This window comes from Neomonachus schauinslandi, chromosome 13 (assembly GCF_002201575.2).
Source record: "Neomonachus schauinslandi chromosome 13, ASM220157v2, whole genome shotgun sequence".
Classification (NCBI taxonomy): Eukaryota; Metazoa; Chordata; class Mammalia; order Carnivora; family Phocidae; genus Neomonachus; species Neomonachus schauinslandi.
In genome coordinates, this window is record NC_058415.1 from 78,068,635 (window position 1) to 78,077,866 (window position 9,232).

The window sequence follows — 9,232 nt, forward strand, 5'->3', positions numbered from 1 at the left end:
GGGGGGAGAGGCAGGCATCCCGCCGAGCGGAGAGCCTGATGCGGGGCTCGATCCCAGAACGCTGGGATCATGACCTGAGCCGAAGGCAGGCGCTCAACGACTGAGCCACCCAGGCACCCCCAATGGCATTATGTCTTAAAAAACAACACACATACCTTAATTTAAAAGTACTTTATTGCGAAAAAAAAATGCTAACTGTCATCTGAACTTGCCGCGAGTCTTAATCTTTTTGCTGGTGGAGGTTCTTGCCTTGATGTTGACGGCTACTGATCAGGGTAGTGGCTGCTGATGGTTGGGGTGGCTCTGGCAATTTCTTAAAATAAGACAACAGTGAAGTTTGCTGCATCGATTGGCTCTTCCTTTCACAAATGATTTCTCTGTAGCATGTGATGCTTTTTGATAGCATTTTACCCACAGTAGAACTTCTTTCAGAATTGGAGTCAATCCTCTCAAACCCTGCTGCTGCTTTATCAACTAAGTTGATGTAATATTCTAAATCCTCTGTTGTCATTTCAACAATCTTCACAGCATCTTTACCAGGAGTAGATTCCAGCTCAAGAAACCACTTTCTTTGTTCATCCATAAGAAGCAACTCTTCATCCATTAAAGTTTTATCATGAGATTGCAGCAATTCAAATATAATAATAATGAAAAAGTTTGAAACATTGCAAGAATCACCAAAATACGACACAGAGACACAAAGTGAGCAAATGCCATTGGAAAAATGGCACCCACAGCCTTGCTCAACACAAGATTGCTACAAACTTTCAATTTGTAAAAAATGTAGTATCTGCAAAGCACAATAAAAATGAGGTACACCTGCATATCTAATAAAGCCTACCAGAAATGGGTAGGAACAATTTTGACCAGAAGAATTTTAAATTCAATGCTAGACTTTTTTCTCCCTAAGACAAAGTGTAGCACTTTGTCACTGAGGATCACTCGACCAGCAGGATTCCTGGAGGTACTCAGGATGAAAATCAATTCAGGTTAATGCCTACCCTAATAAGTCAAGGTGTTCACTCTGGAGACAGGGGTCAAGTGTGAAGACAAATTTCTGCCATAACAATCTTTTTTTTTTTTTAAAGATTTTATTTTTATTTATTTGAGAGAGAGAGAATGAGAGACAGAGAGCATGAGAGGGAGGAGGGTCAGAGGGAGAAGCAGACTCCCTGCTGAGCAGGGAGCCCGATGCGGAACTCGATCCTGGGACTCCAGGATCATGACCTGAGCCGAAGGCAGTCGCTTAACCAACTGAGCCACCCAGGCGCCCTGCCATAACAATCTTTGATCTCTCCAAACCCAGGCAGCCCTTGCCTCCATCTGTTTAGCTCTAATAAACAGCAACATGCCTGGCACATGGTACTTAGTAAGTTGCCTCTGTGTGTTTGTATCTATTTCTGTTCGTTTCTATTTCTTTTATTCCCTAAATAAATAAAAGAAGTTATTTTGAGAATTTTCAACTTGTGAAAACAGCATTGATATGATCAAAAAAATTATGTGAGACTAGGGAAAGAAGAGAATTATGTTTGCACAAATGATCATAAAAAGAGCCCCTAATCTGGGGTGCCTGGATGGCTCAGTTGGTTAAGCGTCTGCCTTCGGCTCAGGTCATGATGGATCAAGCCCCACATCGGGCCTCCTGCTGAGTGGGGATCCTGCTTCTCCCTCTCCCTCTGCCTGCCGCTCCCCCTGCTTTGACTCTCTCTCTCTCTGTCAAATAAAAAATAAAAAACCTTAAAAAAAAAAAAGAACCCCTAATCCTCTGTGCAAGCAAGGTAAGGGGTTTGGCAATATTTGGACAAGGGGTTTAGAGTAACCACCCTGTGTAAGATTTGAGCAACCAAAAGGTATGTACAGGAACTCAAGAGTGGCTTCGCTCACTGAGACATGAAAATCTAGAACTCTTTTTTAATGTACAGACATGATGTAATAACAAATAAGAAAGAGGGGAAAATGAGGTGCGCTTGTATATAGTTAGATACCCAAATGCACACAGCAATGCTAGGTCCGTGCACATTCATGATGGAAACACTTAACCCTCAGCTCACTGATTTGCCCGTTCTTCCACAAACATTCATTTAACACCTACTCTGTGTCATGCTCTGGAGAGCACCGGGGGTTAAAATAGCAAGCAGCACCATCACCCCATTCTTGGCGGCTGCTCTGGAACCTTTATCAAGTGTCAGCAAGGGAACCTGGCATTTATCAGCGTGGGTACAGCGCCCTGCTCTGCTGACAGGGTAGATTCAATACATGTCATCCCCACTGTGCTAAGACGTTTTAATGGCTTGCACTTTCCTCTCTCTCTCGTCACCCAGGCGACCTTGTCTTTCTTTGCTCTTCAGCCCCTTTTCCCATCCCCCAGTTGTTCTTCTTTCACATCGCCTTTGCACCAAGCTGCCTAGGTGTGTGACTTTGAAAAAGTTACTGACTCTGCTTCCGCATACCCATCCATAAAATACTGGAATTGACTACATTATCCCTGAAGTCTTACCCTGCTCTTTGTGCTAAAATGGTGGAATTCTTGCTACTGCTCTCAGTATGATGTAGCTTGCATTCCCCTCAAAAGGCAGAGCCTGAAACAAGGGCTTGTGTGGAGGTGGTTTAGTTTAGATAGCTTGATCATGTGGTACATGCATGGAGGGTCTGAAAAAAATGAAATGGGAAAGGAGGGAAAAACCAAGTTTGGAGGGCGAGGGAACCGTGAAATGGAGAAAGAGAGGGAAAGCAGCCAATCCGCAGGTGATTGAGCTGGTTACTATTATGGGAAACTAGAGTTCAATCCTGATGGTAATGTTCTGAGCAGCTGTATGGAGTGTGCTTGTGAAATGTCTGAGACTTAGAATAAGGGAATATTTACCCACGGCTCCATCCCATTGGTCAAATGTCACCCAGGAGGTGTTGACACTTGTACATTTCCCAGTTAGTGCAGACACCACCATGGCTGATCAGGCTCCTACAGGGGATCCATGTGACTGAGGCAGATAAGCCTTGGTAGAAAAAAAATTAGAGATATGCAGTGCAGCTAAGATCAGGAGCTGTTAGGCTACACCTGAGTACAGCTGGTTGCTATAGCAAAGACCAGAGAAAATGATGGGATAGGAGAATATGAAAAGGAAAAATAGACACCCAAGCTATTGTATTCTTCAATGTTTTCCAAGTGTCAATATCAAGAAATTTTCTTTTTTTTTTTTTTTTTTTTTTTTTTAAAGATTTTATTTATTTATGTATTAGAGAGCGCGCGAGAGAGAAACAGCATGAGGGGGGAGAAGGTCAGAGGGAGAAGCAGGCTCGCCGCTGAGCTGGGAGCCCGATGTGGGACTCGATCCCAGGACTCCAGGATCATGACCTGAGCCGAAGGCAGTCGCTTAACCAACTGAGCCACCCAGGCGCCCCAAGAAATTTTCATTTTTCAAATCAGCTTTTACCAGGGCATTGAATATATTGGAACTAAGTAAAAAAAAAAAAAAAAAAATGGATATCCCCCATTTCCACAAATGCATGGGCTGGTTGTTGGAGTGGGCTCCATTGTCCATCCCCTTTCCAATTCCACTTAGGTCTATCATAATATTAATGGTTATTATTAAGGAAATCTACAATATGTCAGGCACTGTGTTGGGCACTTTCCAGACACTGTATCTTCTGAGCCTCAGATCAGCATGATCCTGCCAAATTATTACAGATTTCCCCATCTTACAAATGAGATTAAGGCTCACGAATGGGAAATGACTTAACTCCATTCACGTAATTGATGAGGGGTTAAACTGGGATTCAAATCCATATGTATCCTTAAAGCACAGGCTGTTCCCAGGAGTTGAAACTGTGTCAGTGGGCACTCAGGTTTAGGATCAGGTGTATGTCTCCCGTTCTAGCTTTCCATTCCTGCCTGGTCTGAAGATTCGGTTTAAACTCTAGCCTGCCTGGCTTGAGCCTTGATATCCTGCTTAGTTACTTGTTAGAGAGCCCAGCTGTTTGACCTTATCTGCCAGTTAAGATATATTTGGTATCGGGGCGCCTGGGTGGCTCAGTCGTTAAACGCCTGCCTTGGGCTCAGGTCATGATCCCAGCGTTCTGGGATCGAGCCCCGCATCGGGCTCCCCGCTCCGCGGGAAGCCTGCCTCTCCCCCGTCCACTCCCCCTGCTTGTGTTCCTCTCTCACTGTGTCTCTCTGTCAAATAAATAAATAAAATCTTTTTAAAAAAAAAGGATATATTTGATATCAATATTAGCCCAGCTTTGAACCTGAAGCCTCACAGTTTTTGATTTCTACTTTTTCTCATTGGAAGCCAGCCTGTAATGGAATCAAAACCCCACAGTAACCCTTCCATATTCCATGGTGTTGCTATTGCATTGTCTCTTCTGTCATTTCAGCTTTCTCTTTACACTTTCCCTTCCCATTATCCATAATCTATTGGAAGAATAAGATAAGGCACAGCAGAGAATGACAGGAATAAACTGGGAGTGATATTAAACATGATTTAGAATCAGAGAATCTGATATTTGAAGGGGAAATATTGGTCTGTCCCATTCCCTCCCTCAGTGTACCTGTCCCTTCTTGACAGCTTCTTGACAGTCCATCATTCAGTGCATTGGAAAATCATAGCTTACCTCCCTCAGTTCTTCTCTCAGAGAGTACATGTGTACAATGTATTTCCTTCCTCCCTGGACGGACTTGACTGCACCAAGGGCCAGATCTGAGCCTCACTAGGCCTCCCTTGGGAAAGAAACAATGGAGAAGGGAGGCTGGAAAGGAGAAGTAAGGCAGGGGTGGGGAAGTATCATTTGCATGTGGCAAATAAGAGCACGTAGGTCAAGGGAGCAAGCACCAAAGAATGTTGGTCTGATGAGAATGAGGAAGGAAACATTTTAATTAGAAAAAAATAGTGATAGTTGGAAAAGATTTCAATCAGCCTCCTATACCCTATTCCTAATTACATCCCTATACACTTCACCACCTACATATCTGTCCTTTTTCTTATTAGTGTTGCTTCTGGAATTTTCTGTATCCACCCCCCTCTCAGTTTTGTTTTTCTCAACGAGAATTATCATGACAGATCTATCTGGGCTGTGTTTTTGATGACATGAAATTCTCTGCCTCCTGAAATTCTTTCATTTCCCAGTAGATCCAACTGTTATAAAGTGGTTTTTTTGTTTTGTTTTGTTTTTTTTATGCTGAGCTGAAAGCAGTTTCCTCAGAACTTCCACTCATTGGTTCTGTAACTGCCCTTTGGGACCAAATAAAACCAGTATAATCTCTTCTTTATATGCCTGCCCATCCAGTAGGGAAGGAAACCAACCTTACTGTTCTCTCGACTCCATAAAGTTTTGTTTCCTGAGCTAAATGTCCCCGGTTCCTCTTATTTATATGCCATGGATTGGAATCCTGTGGCTATGCTTGTCAGGTTCCCTCTGGTTACATCACAAATGATTATGTCTCTCTCATTTCCAGACTCAGCTGGCCCAATGTATAATGATGTGGGTCTGTTACATCCCTGTCCCTGGAGTCTTATTTCCATTATTAAAGTCTAAATCTCCTTGAACCCAAAGGTGTATGTGTGTGTTCATTGTGTGTGTGTGTTCAACGTGTGTGTGTGTGTGTGTGTGAAAATGGCAGAAAATAAGGGCTCATGAAATTTGGACAAAGGATGTAATGGAGAGAACCATGTGCATGGTGCATGTGACTCCAAAGTCAAGCAGGTCTAATACTGCGTGGCAGTATTATGTTTGACATCAGACATGGCCCAACAGGGGAGAGGAATATATTGCTTCAACAGTTAGATGATTATGTTAATACAAACTGGGATTTATTATTATGTTTGTCTTATTCGGGACCGAATTTGATGTGATTGCTGCCACTGCTTCGGTGCTAGGTAATGGAGGCTGAAATGTATTCCCTCAAAGATCCTCCGGGAACAGCCACCTGGGATTGACAGAGAGAGTCACTGGGTGTCACTGTTGAGTCATATGAATGCAGCTATCTGCTTGCTTATTGAAGTCTGATTCCTTGAAGAAGCTGGGAGCTGGAGGTTTGGGGTGGCTGCCAGTCCCCTTCTTGTTGGCACCTCTTCATTGGGGTCAAGTTAGATTATCCCTTTCCCTGCTTCCCCTTGAGAAGTACTGGGTCAGATGTGTCCATGTCAGTGTGGGCCTTAGCTGCCTCAGCTACTGCTTAATGAGCTGATCTGCCCTTGATCCACCTCGCAGTGCTATGATAGGGGTCTGCTTTTATGCATCAGCGCAATGAGTGATCACCCCCACCAGTGGACCAAAGAGGTCTCCCCTCACACCCAGGACTTACGGAGCCTCATGGCTCTCTTCACAGCAGACAAGCTCTTCCATTCCACAGTTAAGAGTTTGTTCTAGATGCAGATACACGTGAGTCCAGCCTCGGGAAAGAGTCAGTGGTACATTTTAGTTTTTCATGGGAGTGCTGATTTTGATAGAAATAAGGACAGGTGGAGTGGTAGGCACCTAGTACATTACAGGGCAGAGAAATTGACCAAGGATAGAAAAGCCCAGGGTGGGAAGGCTACGAGACCTAGCAGCCTTTTGTCTAAGAACTGACCTTGTTATTAACCCAGCCTGATCTACACATAAGTGATAAAATTCTGTTGCCTCGATACTGAATATCCTTTATAATATGGTTATTCAAGCCCTTTGGCAGGTGTCTTTAATCCTTCTAGGAGAACTGAATAAAAGTCCAAATGCCAAAGTCCCATATCCTAAGAACTTTTCCTGGATGTCTGAGGAGAGCCCCAGGCATCAGTATATTTATAAATTTTACATGTTATTAAACCATATAGAGAACACTCTTCCAGGACTAATCTATAGGTTATATGCTTTGTGAAGATTGTGCATCACATTTGTTTTTTTCCCCCCTCTGGAATTTAATACTGTTCTGTGTCCAAAGAGATCCTTCCAAAATGCAAATATGACCACTCTGTTCTGCCCCCTTTTAAACTCCCCGATGGCTAATCACCACATATAAGCCAAGTCCAAGCTCATGGTCCTATCATTTGGGCCCATCCTCACTGGCCCCGACTTATTCCAGGTTGGTACCTTTTCCATCCCCAACACTAATTCTGCTGTCATACTTTGTGCCAGTGGTTCCTCACTTGGCTGCACGTTGAAATCACCTGGGGAGGTTTAGAAACAGTGATGCCCGAGTCCTAGCCCCAGGGATTCTGTCTTTCAGTCGGTGTGGGAAGGGACCCAGGCATCCATGGCTTTTAAAGCTCTCCAGGGGATTCTAACAGGATACAAAATTTGAGAATCACTATGCTGTGATGGTCACCTTCCTAGAACACACCTACGTTCTCTTAGCCTCCTTTGACCTACCCATAGTTCTTGACCCTTCTTGGTTCAACCCTCACATCATCTCCTTGATGAAGCCACCTCTGAGCCTACTCCTCAGCCAAGTTAAAGATTTTTCTCTGACATTCCACAGCATTATATGCATACTGTAAGATACTGGATTAGAAATATCTATGTCTTTTTAAAACATTTTCGTTTCTAGACTATAAGCTCATGCTGGGGAAGCAAATCGCACATTGTTGTCATTGTGTGCCCAGCACACAGCACAGAGCCTAGCACTTACTACATGCTCAGGAAATATTTGTAGGGCAGCAATATTGATGATGGAGATTGCAAATGAGTTAATGAATGAATGATCAATGACAATGATAATGATAATGTCTAACATTTATCAAGGATTTACCACATATATGGCTATATATAAAGTGTTACATAGGCATTATCTCATTTTACACTCACAAAAGCCCCACAAGAAAGACTGATCTATAACAGTTCTAAGTATGTGCCACAGCCATGACTTGAAGACTGGTCTCTGACCCCACTTTTAGTTAGTCTAATGATTACCTCCAAAAATAGAAAGGTAAAGATATTTAACCAGATTTTCTCACTGTAGCTTTTATTGGACTTCTTTTGCCAGAGAATATATTAGCTCTTTAAAGACTTCATCCTGTTTAACCCATAGAACAACTCTATACATCAGTCTTATCATTCCCATTTAATTGAAAAGAAAATCAAGTCTCAGAAAGGGGCAAATTCAGGCAAGGTCCTATAGAAGTACGACAAATGATAGATGAAATCCTATGGCCCTTTGGCTGTCTGGCTTTAACATCCAGAATTATTCACTGTATTACAATAGCCTCATAATGATGAGGAAGAAAAGGGAGAGAGATCAGATATAAAATGACTCTTTTGGACTTACTTTCATGGGAACAAAATACCTCAAAGACAGTTTTCTTTGTCTCTGCTCCCCAAACCCTTAGCACTTTCCCCCAAAGGCTCATTGGAACAAAAAGGCAAAATGACTCTTTTTTTTTTTTTTAAGAGATTGATCAATTATTCTGAGCCTACCAAGGATATCTGAAGTGTGACCAATTTTTTGTATTGATGCCCTTGCAATTTCTTTCTTTAGACAATTAACACAGAGTATTAATGCCCAGGGGCTTTGGTCCTCTTTCTTTTCCTTTTTTAAAGGATGGACACCTAGGCCCATAGACGAAGGGCTTGTGAAGATCACACTGCAGGATTGTGCCCAGGACCCTGTTCTCCTTACCCCCCTGGTCCAGGGTTCTTACCCACACGTTGACTCAGTGATTAAAATAATCATTGTTAAACATGATGCATATTTTAAAAGCACCTTGGGAGTTTTTAGTTGCAAAGTACTCTAAGTGCCAAATACAAGGTATTTTCATTGCCTATCACTACCACATAACAAGGCCATTTGCTCTGTGGGATCTTGGTAATAGGGATAAGTAGGAGCAAAGAGAGGTAAGCTGCAGATTCCTTTCCCTCACTAATGTGAACAGATGGTTTAAAATGGGAAGTGGATACTGGCTGCAAAGCAATGTGAACCGCTGTCTCCCTGCTGAGGACAGACAATATCCTTCGAGAAAGAGTGGAGGAGACATCTGGAAATTCAGCAGATGAGCCCTGAATGAAGACAGGTCAAAGTTGTGGGAAGAACATCAGATGGAGAATCAGATTAGTTCTAACGCTTCCAGGGGCCACGACTTTAGGAATGCTGATGAAAACCTTCTGCACCCATGTTGTCCCATGTACCAACTGAGAGTTAATATTTGCCAATCTGCAAAATATCAGGTACCTGCATAAATTTGCTCATGGCAGTTCCTCCAGTCTGTTCTCCTTCTGATTTCTTTGACCACCAACATTTCTCTTATCCTCAAGCCATCACAATGTT